Here is a 14,995-nt window from a genome sequence, read left to right as displayed (position 1 = left end):
TACTCCGTGTACATATCTCACCCTCATGGCGAAGGTAGACAGGTACGTGGAGGTTGAGGAGGTGAACCGACTCAAAGGATGCGTAGAGGAGAACCTCGCGAAGAAACCCTGAGTAGAGGATCCCATCAAGAAAGTCCTCCAGTGGAAAAACATCCCTTGAGTAAAGGGAAGGTTGTGCTTGACAGTAGCCCCTAGAACCTCGGGGGAACCCAAAGGATGCTGCCCCTTTTGCGCCCCCCGTCCTCCTACAAAGACCCCATTTGCGACTCCTCTCGTACCCCTCAAAGTCCGTCCTAGCGAGATACTAGCATATGCGGAGTGTCAGGTTGTGAAACCTTCTGATCAAGGGTATGTGGCGGTCCACGACTAGAGGAAGTATTGCTGATTCCACCGTCACTACGGGCATAGCACGGATGAATGCCAAGTCTGGCGAAAGGAAATAAAACCTCTCATCCAATCAGGTCAACTGAAAAATTTCATCGATTGGAATAGGATGCACCATGAGAATGTATAGAAAGGGGTGGCGACCGAGCGCCCTAGCCACCCAGCTTCACCTAGATATCAATTTACCAAAGAAACCATAGTTATCGACAGAAATGGATGAAGAGGGAATTAGAGTCCTGCCTAGACTAAGTGGTAGTAAGTCGTCACCCATGCAGGGTGGGGAGGCTCTATCATGTTGTGCCCAGCCCCCGCCCTCACCATGATTACCCACACCTCGAGGATAGAGATCTTGGAGGGAAGGTGGTGAAAGGCGATGGAATCTAAGGATTAGAGGTGGAAGGATTAAAAGAAGGCACCGAATCTACGGGGAGAGGTTAGGTGGTTCCCATACAGTGTTAGTGGGAGGAGAACGTACGTCTGACGTTCCTGGTTGATCGGATAAGAGGCGAGTGGTGGTATTGGCAAAGACTAGAGGACCTAGTGGCGTTGAGGAAGTGGAGGCAAAGTGAGCAATGCCTGGATTTTGTTTTTATTAATAGGATAGATATAGATTATGTTGCAGGAAAGTATATGTAGTGTATTATTACGATTAGTAATTTTAATCTAGAATTGTATTACGAATAAGAAAGTAGTTAAGAATATATTTTATTAGGAAATGTATTACCATATATTAATGTATAATTATAGTACGAATAGGAATTGTATTACAATATTACAAAAACTTTAATAGTATAAGAGTATTTTGGATGGGACATTAACATTGAGAATTTTGTTTTTATTAATAGTATAGATCAGATAAGATAAACTATTTATAGCTGAGCATTTTCCTCGCTCTCTCAATCTATCCATCTATATATTTCGATAGAAACAATGCTTGCATTTGTTGTGCATTTCTAATCTATTTGTATATTTAATAGAAAATTATACGTGTTTATATCTGAAATGGTGCACATTTAGGGAGTGTTTGATTCGCACATAGGAATCAGAATCGGAATGGAAATCAAATACTTGGTATTGGTATGAGTTTTGGTGAAATTATGTTGCATGCTAATTTGGTAGTAAGGAGGAATTGAAATGATTACAAATATTGATGTTTGATTATATATGAGTGAGTGAGTCACTATAATGGGAATAAATAATTTAGGCAAAAACTTGTGTAAGACCGTCTCACCGTGAGACGGGTCGGGTCAAGATGAAAATGTAATACTTATACGCACATATGTCATACTTATATGCTCAAATGTAATACTAATTAGGAATAAAATTATTATTACTTATAAGGGTAAATGTAATAGTTTTAAGGCAAAATACAATACTTTTACATTTTGATTTAAAAGTATTACATTTTTTCTTCAAAAGTATTACATTTTTCCATATAAGTAAGGGGCCGGCACTTGTTAAAATTACTTATTATGGAAAATGTAATGCTTTTCACTTATAAGTACCAAAAATTGTATTCCTGATTAGTGTTATATTTGAGCATATAAGTATGACATTTACACATATAAGTATGGCATTTGCATGATATTTCAACCCGACCCGTCTCACGAATAAGAATCCGTGAGACGGTCTTACACAAGTGTGACCCAATATTTTAAAAATACAGAAACAAAAAATCAAGGCAATTGATTCTAATATAATAACATCCAAAACACCAATATGAACAAAAAAATTAAAACATAAATCTAAAAGCACTTATCCAGAATTAAAAATCATATTACCATTAAGATGGAATTATACATTTTTTTTTTAATTAGGAAATGAATTTTTAATTGAAAGGATAATCAAATCTCATAATTGTGTTTTAAAAAGTTGTCAACCAAACAGTATAATTTTGATTCACATTCCAACCGTGTAAACTCATGAACCAAATACACCGTTAGACTATAGGTATAGTATTTATTAGTATAAACCAGTGTAGGTAAAGGGAGTCGTCCTAATGCACATTTTAATTAGTCTTATTAAACAAGGCGAGTTTTAGTCGAAAATGATGAGCAAATATTTGTAGGGCCGGCCCTGAGGGGGGTTCAAGGTGGGCACCTGCCCAGGGCCCATCTCTATAGGGGCCCATAGGCCATAAGATATACGGAGTATTATATATATATATATATATATATATTTAGGGCCGGATTTTAGGGCGTGCAAGATGTGCAACCACACACGGGCCCAAAAATTTTGGGGGCCCCTAGTGCAGCCCTGACCTAATAGTTAGTATATGTATTTGTGATTATATTGGCCAAAATTAGGTTTTTTGCATTTTTCTCTTTGCAATTTTTCAATTCGTAGTTTATTTATACTTTGATAGGGCCTCAATTATTTACCAGCACAAGGCCACGCAAATAAAAAAACCGGCACTATATATATATATATATATATATATATATATATATATATATATATATATATGTATATATATATGTTGGGAAACAGTTCTCGAAATACCCAAGAAAATGGACGAAAATAGAAAAATCCACTAAAACGAATATTACAAGAAATATTACAAGGAAATATAATCCACGAAGGATTACAACAAAAAAAATACAAGGAAATTCCAGGAATTTAAACCTACAACAAAGGTTAGATAAACCTGGAATACAGGGACGGTGTATAACGAACTTTAGGGTAGTTGTAAGTACGAGTCGAGTTGCCTCTGTCCTTAAAACCTTATTTACCGCTTCCCGAGGTGCTGGAACGTTGCGGCCTAGGTTTCCCAGGATAAAACGTACTACGATCCGCCGTTTGAGCACACAAACTTGGACCCGGGGAACGAGAATGTGGGATGAACACAGGTGGCTAGAACGAAGGAGAGCAGAGTTTCGAGGTGGAAAGTATTTCGTGTATATCACGTATATGTTCTTCTCTCATGTTCATATCAAATCTGCTGCTCACCTGGAAATATATATAGGAGATGAAGGATTAATGGCATTTATCATGGCATTCATTCTTGGCAATGTAACCTCCACCCACTAACCAAGTATTAACTTTGCCACTAACATGGAATTAACTCTTAAATAAATATTGGAATTAATCTGAAATTAATTCCATAACATATTGAGTTAATCACTTGAACGGTCACATTGGAAGTGAACCGTCTTGGCCAAAGTCTCTTGCGAGAGGTTATTGCAGTTACGCGCGGAAGATCGCCTTCGAGAGGTGACTCAGAGCTACGATTGATCGACTTGTACAAGCTTCGAGAGTTCAACTCATAGCCGCAAGAGATCGACCGGTGCGACCAGGAGACCACCGCTATCGCAAGCTTCCATCGCAACTACACTTCGAGACGTCGTTCGTGTCGCGCGGGCGTAACCCGCACGAGACATCAAGTGATGTCTCGAAGTGTCGAGACATCACTTGATGTCTCGAACTGCCCGCTCGAGACATCGAAGTCTCGACGCAGCTCTCGAGCTTCGAGAGATGATCTCTCGAAGGCTGTGGACTGAGATGGATAAAATCGTTCAGATTTTTGACATAACTTAGCTCGCAAGGCCAGCCAATTTCCACATTCGTGCCCGCAGGTGCTGGCGCACACAAGTTCAAGCCTTTCGAACTCATTTTGGAATTTGATTTGCACCCACCCCCCCTTGCGCGCGAGAGAGAGCATCTATGCTATACAAGTTAATTAGTCATAAAATGACTCTTGTATATATAGTGGGTGAAATCTTCTTCCCAAACCAATGTGGGACAAATGCTTTTCCTTAAAACTTTTCCCACATTTTTCCATCTCAATGGGTCTACTTTGAGAACCAATTTCTCATTCACCCATTATCCATTTTGAGCGTATAATATATCGATCTCTTCGTCTCACTACGAAGAATCCGAATCTACTTTGACCCGACCCAAATCGGATGTGGACCCTACATATATTTATACCACAAAATGGCCACTTAAAATGCCATTTAATACCATTTTTTCCAACAATATGTATATATATATATATATATATGTATATATATATATAATTACTTATTATATATTTTAAAAAATAAGGTTAATTTTTTCTGGAAGTGGAGAACTGAACTCACAAAGACTAAAAGAGACGTTGTCGCACACCCACCGCTCACGCCGCCCAGCCGCCCATGAGTATAAGGGTCGTCAGCCGCGCCTATGCCACACCAACCACTCAAATATTTAAAGATTTTCGATTGACTGATTCAGATTGATTGATTCATATAAGTGCCAGCTGCTTTTGTTCCTTTTTCTGTTAAGATCGATTTTATAATAATTTTTTTTTATACAATGTTGCCTAAAAAACATTCACCCGGAAGTGAAAAAAAAAATGAAGTAAACAAATTGATCATCGGGAAATTTTTTTTTTCATATAGGGCCCTTTTTTTTTTAAATTTCACCTAAGGGCGTATAAAACCTTTGGACCAGTCCTGAATATTTGTTATTATTAGTTGACTATTCTCTCTGTCTCATTTTGTGCCGTCGGTTAAGAAACTTGATTGAAGTTATTATTTTCAATTTAAATTTTCATACTATTAGATTTAAAATTAGTATGTAAAATTTATATATTTAGAAACTAAATTAAAAATATTATTAAACACAAACAATTAAATTTAAAAATTATAAGAATATTATGAAAATGTATAATGTACTTATTATATATTAAAATAATAAAATTTTTAAGGTAAGATAATGCATTTTATGTGTTAGAATAATGTATTATATATATATTTTTGGACTGTGGTCCACACAACTTTCTGGGCTACTGGCCACGCAATAATGATTGATAAGTGGTTGAGTTGAATTAGAAATACGTCGAAATATGATTACCCCTTCTCTGGTTGAGTTGAATTACAAATACGTCCAAATACGATTACCAACTTCATATTTGTGTACCCTTCTTTCAAAGTATAATTCAAAAGTGTAGGTTGTGTAAGGCAGGAATGTTATTGTCTTAGTAGTCGCTGACTTAAAATACAACTTGTTCTCCTTTTAGCTGAGTTAAAATATAACTTGTGCTCCTTTAGTATTCGCTTTGTATTCACTGTATGGCTGCTTAAAATACAACTTGTGGTCCTTTTTGGTGAGTTAAAATATAGCTTGTGCTCTTTTAGTAAAAGACGGAAGAATAGTTTGCTTTGTATTATATTCATTGCATGGCTGCTTACAACTTGTGCCCTTAATTAATATAGAGTTGAAGTAGTAGTATTTCTTGATTTGATAGATCAGATAGAGTTATTTGGACGGGAGCTTACACAACACATAAAAAATATAGAAATAACAATTTTATATTTTCAGATTGATTTTTTCTTTTCGACAAAAATTTAAACAACATCCGCCGTACCTATATCAGTTCTTATTAGACATCAGAGATGAACTTCAATGATGATTTAGGTTACTTTGGATGTAGAATGGAGTATTTGTTGAGGCTTAGAGTATTAATAATGTGAGAATTATAATTATTAATAGTTGAAAGACATATTTACTGTATTCAAAAGTTTTTTTTTTTTTTTTAGTACTCAGTTGAATTCACTAAGGCTCAAACACACTCCCCTCCATGTGAGAGTGTAAATCGGGTGTCACTAGACCATAAGGTTGACTATTAAAAAATTATTAATTTGCCATAAATTACAATTCATGCAAAAATTATGAATAAATTTCTAATTAAACTAACAATATCTATCATATTAATAACCAAATTAATATTACGTGAATTACACAGACTAAAATTATAATTTTCTTCAGTTTGACTTGTCGGCCCATTATGGATTGCGACATTGATAATGACTAATGAGGGACATCCTCTGGGCTCTGATCGGAAATTAATTGAGAAATGCAGAAGTGAAGAACACACCGGTCATTCGGTAGATCATGATCCACAATACATTGTAGACCATTGTCACAAAACAACGTCGTTTTAGTAAGTTAGAGAAACGGCATCCGTTAGTCGTAATGAAACTCCATAATTGATACTACAGTTCATCTCAAAAGATGTTGTCTCACATTTATTCCCTGTAGTTATATCGAACTGTAACTGTAGTTGAATTGAAATGTAACTGCAGTGTAACTGCAGTGTATATAAACTGATACTGAATAACAGTTTCACATTTGTGTTATCGAAATGTAACTGTAGTTGTGTTGAAATGTCACTGCAGTACTGAATAACAGTTTCACATTTGTGTTATCGAAATGTAACAGTAGTTGTGTTGAAATGTCACTGCAGTATAGATAAACTGATACTGAATAACAATTTCACATTTTTGGGTGTATATTGTCCAATGAAATTGTAGTCACATCGAAATGATATTGTAGTTGCAGGTACAATCATTGATGAGTCCAGGACCGAGTCAACAACTGTTAAACACTAAGGCTCGAACCCACTCCCATCATCTATGTGGGAGTGTTAACCGGGACACCGGGTGCCACTAGATCACAAAGTCTTTAGCTTATTATTATTTTTTTTAAAACCAACAACAGAACTTAATTTATTAAATCAGCGTTTAAAATATCAACAACAAAATCGACTAGCAAGGAATTACTGTTAGGAACAAGGCTCGACTTGTTGCCAAAGGATATTGTCAAGAAGAAAACATCGATTTTGATGAAACCTTCACACCCGTAGCAAGATTGGAAGCGATTCATTTTTTTTTTGCTATGCAGCCTTTAAAGATTTCAAATTCCAAATGGATGTCAAAAGTGTATTCCTCAATGGACTCTTAGAAAAAGAAGTATATGTTGAGTATCCTCCTGAATTTCATTCTAAAATAGGTATGGACAGAATTTATAAGCTAAGAAGGCCTTGTATAGATAAAAACAAGCGCCGAGAGCTTGGTATGATACTCTCTCGTGTTTCCTTATGACAGGGTAATTGGGTACCCGACCCGGAACCGTCGTCATAACCAAGACAGTTGCCGTTCAAACTACCAAGACACCTCACTCCTCAGCATCAATGCGCAACGGTCCAACTCCTCAACATTGATGGCCAACGTTCAGCTCCTCGGCATTGATGACCAACGTTCAAACTCCTCATCAATGCTCCGTTACTGAGCTGAAAGGAATAAAAGGACTCACAACCACATAAGTTGGGGGGGCACTTCTGACTAGACGAAAGACAACACTCAACTCATTTTGTACACTGAGCACTGCACTCAGTACTGTATTCAAATACTCAATAATACTCAAATAATATCGGGTAACGCATTATTACCGTCATTGGTGCTTTCATTGAGAGCCGAGATCAGATCTCAGGCTAAAATCTCAAAATCAAAAAACCACTCAGTTGATCTGATCACGATCAATGGCATCTGGATCTAGCAGCTCGCATACACCTAGTCAGGTGAACAAGGGTCACCCCTCGGGTGATCTTCGTGAGCAGCTCAACAGTAACCGTGGAGGTGACCTTCGCAGTCAACTCAACAACAATAACCGCAGAGAAGGTGACCTCCGTACCCAACTCAACAACAACCATGGTGGTGGCCGCACTAGCCAACTCAACAACAACCATGGTGGTGGCCCTACTCCCCTCCCAGCAACTGCTGCCCCCGCCCAGGTGGTGGACCTTCAGGCAGCAGCACAGGTCATCCAACAGGCGGCAGCGACGATGACCCAACTAGTCACAGGAATGCAAGGCCAGATCTTACCGCCACCACCCCCTATAGAGGAAGAAGTGCAATCTCCGAGGCAAAACAGAACTCAACGACAGGAAGGTGGGTCTCAACCGGTTTCCAGATCTGTTCGAGAACGTCCGGCGGCTTCTAGATCTGTCCGAGATCGGCTGGGGGTGCAAGGATCCTCCAATAGAGGTCCCCGTGCCCAAGTAGGAAAGGCAGTAACCAAACGACCATCCGGAGAAAGGATGGGCGAATCTGGTGGATTGGCTCCGCGTCACTCCACTAGACACAAAATACCACAAGAAGGCCTGGTGGAAAGACTCCAAAGGCAGATAAATGATTTGGAAAAGAAAGTAGAAGCAAGAGAACACTCACCAGAACCGGAGGTAAGGATGGCTGCTCCATTCTCTCCCGACATAATGGAAGTTCCTCTTCCAAAAGACTTTCGACTACCCACCATCAAGGCCTACACTGGCACTTCAGATCCGCGTACCCATATGACAAGATACAAGGCAGCCATGGTCATGATTGGGGCAAGAGATGCCATCATGTGCAGAGCGTTCTTGTCCACTTTGGACGGAACTGCTCAAGATTGGTTTAACACAATCCCGGACGGATCAATTCAAGCTTTTGCAGAGCTATCCAAAAGTTTCTTGTCTTATTTCTCAGGGAGTATACAACATAAGAAACCATTCTCACATCTCGGTGGGGTAAAACAGGATAAGGGAGAAAGCCTGCGAGACTTCTTAAGCAAATGGAAAAAAGAGGTCAACAACGTATATGACTTCGATTCGAAGGCAGCAATTCCCATCTTCATCCAAGCACTAAGGTCAGGCGATTTCCATAAACAAATGAACGCCCACTACCCACGCTCTTATGAAGAACTCATGAGAACGGCCAATCGGTACGCAGACGCTGAGGAGGCTGACAGGAGGAAAAAGGATGAGGAGGAAGGACGAAAGAGTGGGCGACCTGATAAAGCTGGTCTGCCCAGCCAGGCACCACGACCAAACCAACCACCCTCAAAGAAGGGAAGAGATGACCGACCTCGCCTCATCCCGTTGCGACATCTGACACCGCTGACTCACCCAGTTAGCGTAATCCTAAATCAAGCCGAAGACATGGGGATCGTGCAATTTCCGCAGGAGTGCATGAAAGTCTCCCCAAATGCGGATCAATCCAAGTATTGCAGATTCCATAGGTAGGTGGGCCATGATACCGATGAATGCAACGTGTTAAAACCCCAGATTGAGGAGCTCATCCAGAGGGGATACTTCAGATAGTTCGTCAAACGGGCAGGCCAGCAAAAGCCGGGCCAAAAGTCCAGCCAGCAACAACCTCCGCGTAGTTTACCAAAAAATGTTTGGAAGAAGGATGACAGCTCCGAACCGTCATCCTCGAGTGGTAAGAAAACGGAACACGACCAAATTACAGATCTCTCTAACAAGGACACAGAAGAGCTCAGGAAACACAAGAAGCAGACCATACACTTCATCTACAGAGGTCCTGCAGGCGGAGACACACAAGCAGAGAGGAAGAAGTGGAGTCGCCAGTTATATGTAGGTGAGGTGGTCAGCCTTCCAAAGGGAAAAAAGCAGAGGAGGGAAGCCATTACCTTCTCTGACGATGACCTCCCAGAAGGTCCACTACCTCACCGAGATGCGTTGGTGATCAAGATGGAGATCAACGACAGCATCGTGCATCGCATACTCGTAGACACCAGAAGCTCAGTCAACGTGATGTACTACGACGCTTTCACCAAACTGGGACTCCCCAGAAACCAACTCAAAGAGGTACGGACTCCACTTTCTGGATTTACGGGGGATTCAATAGAGACGGAGGGATCCGTGGTGCTACCGGTAGAGATAGGCGTGAGCCCCAACACCTCCAAGATAAACATGGAGTTCATTGTTGTGAAACTCACATGTGCCCATAACATCATACTGGGGAGGCCAGCTCTGGAAGATCTGAAGGCAATAATTTCGATGGAGCACCTATGCATGAAATTTCCCACGCCATACGGGATAGGAGTTGTGAGAGGAGATCAAAGAGCAGCTCGTAGCTGTTACGTCAAAGCGTGCAAGAAAATTGGACAGAAAGATCTGCAGGTCCACACCATCGCAAAAAAAGTGCTGAGAGAAGAGGAGGGCTGGCCCCGCGCCGAGCCTGCATCGGAAACGGAAGACGTAGTGGTCGATCCCGCACGAGCAGATAGGGTCGTAAAGATTGGCACTGGGTTGGCACCAGAACTAAGAGCCCAGATAATCGAAGTCATCCGACAGTTTAAAGAAGTTTTTGCGTGGGGTCCAGAAGACATGCCAGGTATCAATCGAAACATCATAACCCATAAGCTAGCCGTGGACCCTACCAAGAAACCAATACAACAGAGAAAGCGATACATGTCGGCTGAACGGAGGGACTTTGTGAAAAACGAGGTGGTCGCGTTGACACAAGTAGGACATGTCAAGGAGATCTATTATCCCGAGTGTTTGAGCAACGTAGTCCTGGCCCCAAAAGGTTCCACGTGGAGAATGTGCGTGGATTATACAGATCTCAACAGAGCCTGCCCTATGGATCGATTCCCCTTGCCAAACATTGATCAGCTGGTGGATGAGACGGCAGGATGCGAATTGATGAGCTTCATGGATGCCTTCCGTGGGTACCATCAGATATTCATGCATGAGGAGGATGCTGAGAAGACCGCGTTCACCACCCTAGAAGGCATTTTTTGCTACTTGGTCATGCCGTTCGGCCTCAAGAACGCAGGCGCAACTTACACCCGGATGGTGGCCAAGTTGTTTGGGAAAGTACTGGATCGAAACATGGAGGCATACGTAGACGACATGATTGTCAAGAGCCGTAGAGGTGTCTCTCATGTCAAAGACCTGAACGAGGTATTTTCTATTATGAGAAATTTCAATTTACGCCTGAACCCTAAGAAATGCACGTTCGCAGTCAATGGGGGCAAGTTTCTAGGATTTATGGTTACTAGAAATGGGATAGAACCAAACCCAGAAAAGGTAAAAACCATTCTGGACATGGAACCCCCACGGTCCATCAAAGAAGTCCAAAGACTCAATGGTCGCTTAGCGGCTTTGGGTCGATTTGTATCTAAATCGGCCGAACGATCCCTTCCCTTCTTCCAGATACTAAAGAAGAATAAGGGGTTTGAATGGACCCCAGAGTGTCAGTCGGCCTTCGATGACTTGAAAAAATATTTGCTATCCCCGCCACTGCTTGCAAAACCAGAGGCCGGTGAAACCTTACTCTTATACCTGTGTAACCCCTCGTCATTTCCGGATCAGATTAAGGTTCGAGAAATATGTTTTAGGCTAAGACATACCTGAGATGAGTGACCGATGCGTCAAAAGGATTTTTATAAGGAAATATAGTTGTTATCAAGCTGTGATCGTTCGTGCCGGTCACGAACCGTAAAAAAAAAAAAAAATTTAAATTTAGGAACTAGTATTTGGACTCGTTTGTCCTAGAAAAGGGATTTCTAGACACCATACCATTATTTTTGAATTTCCTATTGAATTAAATTAGCCCATAGCAGCAAAAATTTATTTTTGATCGTACATCGCGAAGATTCTGCGGTGTACCGAACCTAGCCCAAATTGGAGCTTTTGACTGGAATAAAATTTTAGTTTCAAGAATATTCTATTTAAATTATTTCCTACCGAAATTTCATCTGTTTTAACCCTAAACAGTCCATGTTAGGATATTTTTTCCCAAGATTTCTAGGATGGTGACACTTGTCACTTTAATCCACTCTTAAATATTATTATATAAGTGGGAAATGAATTTTTGGTCTTCATTTTCCCATTTGGCCGAAAAAAAAAAAGAGGGGAAAGGGGAGTGAATTTCTTCCATCTTCAACCTCAAGCTTCAAGGACTCCATAGCCAATCTTTCTTCACAACTTCATCAAAGATTCGGTAAAACTTTAATTTTATTCGGTAGATAGCTTTATTTCCTTTCCTAGATTAAGAATCTAAGTCTTGATTTCTTGAATCTTGTTGTTATGATGATGAATTGGGAGCTAGGGTTTCAAGAAGGAATTGGGGAAAATCCACCAAAAGCATCTTTAAGACAATATTAATTACTTTGGAGGTAAGGAGTTCCCTTAAGTTGGACTAGATTGCTCAAATTTGAATAATTGATGGTTGATTGTGACTTGGTGAAATTTAGTAAAAATGTTTAGTATAAGTTGCCTGTATATGGTGTATATAAGGTGTATGTATAAATCATATTTATGCCCATATAGGCATACACTTGTGAAAATATTGACAAGAAATTTAACTAGTCTCTGGCAGTAACTTCCGTGAATTTCTGGGACAAATAGGTAAGGTATTTTGATCCAATTTTTTTTTATACATGTAGTTCTATACGTGTAGATGCTACCATAAAAATTTCATAATTTTTGGAGTAGTATAAGTGTGGTTTCAAAATTATTTTCCAAAACTGGTCCAGAGAGAAGAAAAATCCGGACAGCACACTGCCAAGGGCAAAAAGGGAATTTTCTGTGTAAATTCGTGAACCTAGATGACCAAAACTTTTTATGAACATCAAGTACTATGAGTTAGGGTTCTACCAAAAAAATTTCAAGTGAAAAAGAGTTCGGGAACTATTCTTACCGGCTCGATCTTTCAGACTGCGCCAAGCTGAAATTTCTGAAAAGAAATGGTTAAAACCAATGTCGTTAAAGAGAAAAGAGAAGGAAAACCTTAGTTTCTGAGCAAGAGGAGGAGGACCTTGACTAACCCACGGGTGGCATATGCTCTGCATGAAGTGCCCTTGCCCAGCGGTTGTTACATATTAAATGTTGTGCCGTATGACATCCAATTCATACTTATGCGACGTCTAGTCGCTGGGTACTATATAACTCGTCGGATGCGGTATTCCCACGGGGGTGTGCACACTTAAGGTATAGATACCCCGATTATTGCGGGCAGGTTTCGTTTTAACGGACCCGGTTAGGCCGACTGGGAATCATTTTAACGTACCTGGTGCCAAGGGATCAGCGTTAGATCGGGGGACGACCACTACCCCGATCAATGATCCAAGTGGTCAAAGAGGGAGACAATTAGAGTGCTCCAAAGGCCTCACACTTTCGAAGAAGAAACTAAGTGAATTTTTGTAAGGAGATATGGCTACTCTGTAGCGGAGATGAGATGGAAATTGATGGAAAGCTCCTTGAGAGGAACGGTTGAAAACTAGTTTGAATAACTACAGGTTTGACTGGAGGAAAATATTATTTCCTATTTGTAAGAGAAGTCCAATTTGACTAAGTGATATGATTTCTTCTACGTACGTATATGTTTCACTGTGTTGTTATACTTTAATCAAAAATATATGTTTTAGAAAACCTTTATTTAAGTTTGGGCGATCCACGGATCTCCTTGCTTAGCCGTCGCGCTAACTACACTTCAATGTGTTGCTTTCAGATGGAGTTCAGCGTTAGTTCTTGCAGTCCGACGAACTCCCCTAGTTCGTCGGAAGGTGTAGGTCGTGGCATGGACTACGACGTTTTTGTACAGCAGATGAGTGGCGCCGACCCTTATGCGCCTGGCTATGCTCCTACAGCTCCCAATAGCTCACCGGCAGTAAATAGTGTTCTTCCTATTCCTGAGGGTCCTGACGTACAGGCCACTTTTGGTTTTTACCCCATCGAGGTGCTGGTAGGAAGTAACCCCCTAGAGTTTATAGTTTATTATCCTTACCCTTGGGACCCGAGTCCTCCCGAGAGTTGGGAGGAGTGGTCTATGGTCATAGTCGCTTCCCGGTTCCTAGACCATATCACATGGTACGAAGGGGAATGGCATCTTGTCTGGGGTGAGTTTACGGGTCCGACGTATCTCCAGATCGTGTAAGCAGGATGCACAGAAGGACTGTAGGGGTTTATTCCTTTTGTGTAAATATATTTTGTAGCCAGGGGAGTGACTGATCTTGGTTAGTGGGGACATGTAGGGCTTTAAACTTATGTTGGCCGTTAGGCAAAATTTCCGGTACTTACTTTGTAAATATTTATATATATATATATATATCTTGTATGTTATTTCAAAATGAGTGACTGTGTGTGTTGAGTAAGTTTCTTTTAGCCTGTGCACCTGAAGCGGGGTCTGTCAAGGGGATGATAGAACTTGTTTTGGGTGTGGCGGTAACACCTTGGGTTGTACGGCAAGCCAGACTCCTCAGGATGTACGGTAAGCCGGCCCGAGGAGTGTTACAACCTGGGTATATCACAGGGTGCTATCAGCTCCGTGTTGGTCAAAGAGGAAGGAGGGACTCAGCGTCCCATTTACTATGTGAGCAAGGCTCTACACGACGCAAAACTACGGTACACTGCCGTGGAGAAAATAGTGTTTGCTGCGGTCACCGCCTCTAAAAGGTTGGCCCATTACTTCCAAGCTCATCCCATCCATGTACTCTCACATCAACCATTAGGGAGTTTCTTACGAAACACTAACTCTGCCAGGATGGCGAGATGGGCCATGCACCTCAGCCAGTTCGACATTGAATTCAAACCAAGGCCCGCCATCAAAGGTCAAGCCCTTGCGAACTCCATAGTGGAATGCACAGCCCGCGAGGTGACGGAGCAGGTGGAAAATGAAGATGGGGGATGGTGGACCTTGTCTACTGATGGCTCATCCAATAGTAAAGGTTGTGGGGGTGGAGTAGTGCTCATCACCCCAGAAGGATTCCGCGCTTACTATGCAATCAGGTTCCACTTCAGGTTATCTAACAATGAGGCAGAGTATGAGGCCCTCCTCAACGGACTGCGGTTAGCAGCAGGACTACGAGCAGAAAAAATTCGCATCTGATGTGATTCTAAGTTAGTGGTCGGTCAGGTGACTGGGGAGTATGAAGCCAATGAAGGGAACATGCAAAGGTACAGGGATACAGTGCTGCGAACCTTGCGAGAATTCGAAGGGTATGAAATTCACCAAGTACCTCGAGAACAGAATGCTGACGCTGACATGCTCTCCAAACTGAG

At 41.1% G+C, this 14,995-nt stretch overlaps 1 long non-coding RNA gene across 1 annotated transcript; it reads left to right on the top strand.

Moving 5' to 3' along the window:
* The first annotated feature begins 11,830 nt into the window (after positions 1-11,830).
* LOC116030791 lies at positions 11,831-13,881 on the top strand. Its single transcript, XR_004100449.1, has 3 exons — positions 11,831-11,936; positions 12,045-12,111; positions 13,446-13,881. It is a non-coding gene; the product is annotated as an uncharacterized LOC116030791 (long non-coding RNA).
* Positions 13,882-14,995: the final 1,114 nt, after the last annotated feature.

This window comes from Ipomoea triloba, chromosome 9, assembly GCF_003576645.1.
Source record: "Ipomoea triloba cultivar NCNSP0323 chromosome 9, ASM357664v1".
Lineage (NCBI taxonomy): Eukaryota > Viridiplantae > Streptophyta > Magnoliopsida > Solanales > Convolvulaceae > Ipomoea > Ipomoea triloba.
This window is presented reverse-complemented; position numbering and strand designations above follow the sequence as displayed.